Genomic DNA, 3890 nt, shown 5'->3' with positions numbered 1-3890 from the left:
AAGTTTATTCATACTTTTATTAAGTATAACATAAGATTTTGTGGTATCCACTAGTGTAAATATTTTAAATTGAAGATCGAATTCAATCATTGTATTCATATAGGGTCAAGGAGTGTAGTTGTAAAAAATCATCAAAATCGGAGTTAAAATGACCGTTAAATCGTGATTTTTCGTTTATAACCGTCGAAATGTTTTGTCCCGTTACTTGATCTCTGAATGTTTGTTTTTTGAAATTTTTGGCGTATGCGATCTCGAAGTATATATAAACATGTTTGGCGGTTGGATCATTGAAACTAGTTTCGTAGAATGAGTATCCCATCAAAACAATAGATTCACTAATACTTAATAGTTTATTCATACTTTTATTAAGTATAATATAAGATTTTGTGGTTTCCACTAGTGTAAATATTTTAAATTGAAGATCAAATTCAATCATTGTATTCATATAAGGTCAAGGAGTGTAGCTGCAAAAAATCATCAAAATCGGAGTTAAAATGACCGTTAAATCGTGATTTTTCGTTTATAACCGTCGAAATGTTTTGTCCCGTTACTTGATCTCTGAATGTTTGTTTTTTGAAATTTTTGGCGTATGCGATCTCGAAGTATATATAAACATGTTTGGCGGTTGGATCATTGAAACTAGTTTCGTAGAATGAGTATCCCATCAAAACAATAGATTCACTAATACTTAATAGTTTATTCATACTTTTATTAAGTATAATATAAGATTTTGTGGTTTCCACTAGTGTAAATATTTTAAATTGAAGATCAAATTCAATCATTGTATTCATATAAGGTCAAGGAGTGTAGCTGCAAAAAATCATCAAAATCAGAGTTAAAATGACCGTTAAATCGTGATTTTTCTTTTTATACAACAACAACAACAAAGCCTTTTCCCACTAAGTGGGGTCGGCTATATGAATCCTAGAACGCCATTGCGCTCGGTTTTGTGTCATGTCCTCCGTTAGATCCAAGTACTCTAAGTCTTTTCTTAGAGTCTCTTCCAAAGTTTTTCTAGGTCTTCCTCTACCCCTTCGGCCCTGAACCTCTGTCCCGTAGTCACATCTTCGAACCGGAGCATCAGTCGGCCTTCTTTGCACATGTCCAAATCACCGGAGCTGATTTTCTCTCATCTTTCCTACAATTTCGGCTACTCCTACTTTACCTCGGATATCCTCATTCCCAATCTTATCCTTTCTCGTGATTTTTCTTTTTATAACCGTCGAAAAGTTTTGTCCCGTTAATTGATCTCTAAATGTTTTTTTTTTTAATTTTTGACGTATGCGATCTCGAAGTATATACAAACATGTTTGATGGTTGGATCTTTGAAACTAGTTTCGTAGAATGAGTATCCCATCAAAACAATAGATTCACTAATATTTAATAGTTTATTCATACTTTTATTAAGTATAACATAAGATTTTGTGGTATCCACTAGTGTAAATATTTTAAATTGAAGATCGAATTTATTACTTGTATTCATATAGGGTCAAGGAGTGTAGTTGTAAAAAATCATCAAAATCGGAGTTAAAATAACCGTTAAATCGTGATTTTTTGTTTATAACCGTCGAAAACTTTTGTCCCATTACTTGATCTCTAAATGTTTGTTTTTTGCAATTTTTGACGTATGCGATCTCGAAGTATATACAAACATGTTTGACGGTTGGATCATTGAAACTAGTTTTGTAGAATGAGTACCCCATCAAAACAATAGATTCACTAATACTTAAGAGTTTATTCATACTTTTATTAAGTATAACATAAAATTTTGTGGTATCCACTAGTGTAAATATTTTAAATTGAAGATCGAATTCAATCATTGTATTCATATAGGGTCAAGGAGTGTAGTTGTAAAAAATAATCAAAATCGGAGTTAAAATGACCGTTAAATCGTGATTTTTCGTTTATAACTGTCGAAAAGTTTTGTCCCGTTACTTGCTCTCTGAATGTTTTTTTTTTGCAATTTTTGGCGTATGCGATCTTGAAGTATATACAAACATGTTTGACGGTTGGATCGTTGAAATTAGTTTCGTATAATTCGTATCCCATGAAGTTCAATGGTGTGTGTGTGTGTGTGTGTTTATATATATTTATTTATTAAGTAGATTTAAATCTATTTGTTTTGTATGTATAATTATTATAGTTTTTAGGGGTATAAAATTTAATATATATATATATATATATAATTATTATAGTTAATATTTTGGGTATAATTATTATAGTATATATAATTATTATAATTATTATAGTTAATTTAATATATATATATATATATATATAATTATTATAGTTTTTAGGGGTATAAAATTGTTAAATTAATATATATATAATTACTATAGTATTTTTTTAGGGTTATAAATTATTAAATTAATATTCTGCTTATCGTGTATCGTGTTACCCACGTGTATACCCAAACAAACCCGTTATCTTAACAGGTGCTTATCGGGTTACCCGATAACGACCCGTTTCGTTTTCGTGTCGACCCGAACACCTGTTAATTTCGTGTCGTGTCGTGTCGGGTTATCGGGTTGTGTCAGGAATTGCCAGGCCTAGCTTTAAACAAGGCATGTCGATGTCTCTGGCGATCGATCTGTGGATAAATGACAATCTCTATATCAACTTGTGGTTGTTCGTGGCAGGAATTTCCGTCGGGGATGTTTCTTGGCCGACGAGCACACAGCTCCCCTGGAGGTTGGCGCCGGTTGAGGGCTACTGTCGGGCTTCTGCTTCGCTGTCGGGCGTTGTCGGGCAAGTCTCGTCGGGCAAGACTTGTCGGGCAAGATTCTTCGGGTAAGGCTGAAAGAGAAGGACATCGTTAACTTTGAGAGGTGCCTTTGTGGGGCCTTAGGTGTAGGCCTTGAGGCTCACAATCAAGGTTAACATTTAGGTGCTCAAGCGTGCCATTGCCATCTTTAGCATGGCAGATGTAAAATGGTTGTCGTGCTTTAGTTGTACATATGTATGTATCCGAGAAACCATGTTAGTTATAACAGGTGCCTTTGTGGGAGCTTAGGTGTAGGCCTTGAGGCTTCCCATAAATAACTAAACCAGTGCTCGAACACATCATATTTGTTCTTGTGGTTGTAGGAGTTATCTAACTATTATACTTCTGATTACCCGAATCTAAGAAGTAGAATGAACCCAAATAGGTGCCTTTGTGGGGCCTTAGGTGTAGGCCTTGAGGCTTCCCATCAGAGTTCATTCTTATACTTAGACTCTTTAGATCGCCGAACGGAATGGATCCAGATGGATGCCTTTGTGGGGCCTTAGGTGTAGGCCTTGAGGCTTTCCATCAGAATCCATTCCACACTCAAACGTTATATGATAATCATGGTATACTAGAAAGAAAACTAGAAGGTAGATTGATTACTTGCGCCCTAAGTAACTTCAGACTTCTCGTTTATCAAGGACTATCGTGGATGGGTTAAGTCCACATAAAGTTCTTTTTTATGCCTTGAGGCCAATGACTTTTAACTGATCAGATTTACATGCCCGAGGGCTTAGTACTTGGATCTGGTTTGAACACTGATAATATATTCAAATCGGATTCAAGTGCTGGGAAAGCTTTTTAATGGTCATGTTGCTAGAAATAACTTGCATATAACTGGAAGTATACAACATATTGAAAAGACAAAACTAAAGCAAAGAAGGTCGGGCAAGGTTAAACCTTATCGGGTAAGGTTGCTCGTCTTGCAGGTTCCTATCTTTGTAGTTTTGTCAAAGGTCTGAAAGCTTAGAGGGGTAGAGAGAGATTACAAAAGATGAATCGATACTACAACAAGGTTGAACAAGGTAGCAGAGCTATTACAAAAGGTTGAAGAGAGGGTTATCCCGAAAGGGATGGAGGTTTATCCCGAAAGGGATGAAGGCTGACTACAACTTTGTTTTGA

This window comes from Malus sylvestris, chromosome 8 (genome assembly GCF_916048215.2).
Source record: "Malus sylvestris chromosome 8, drMalSylv7.2, whole genome shotgun sequence".
In the NCBI taxonomy this organism is placed as follows: domain Eukaryota; kingdom Viridiplantae; phylum Streptophyta; class Magnoliopsida; order Rosales; family Rosaceae; genus Malus; species Malus sylvestris.
The sequence above is the reverse complement of the archived record's forward strand: the minus strand, read 5'-3'. Positions refer to the sequence as shown.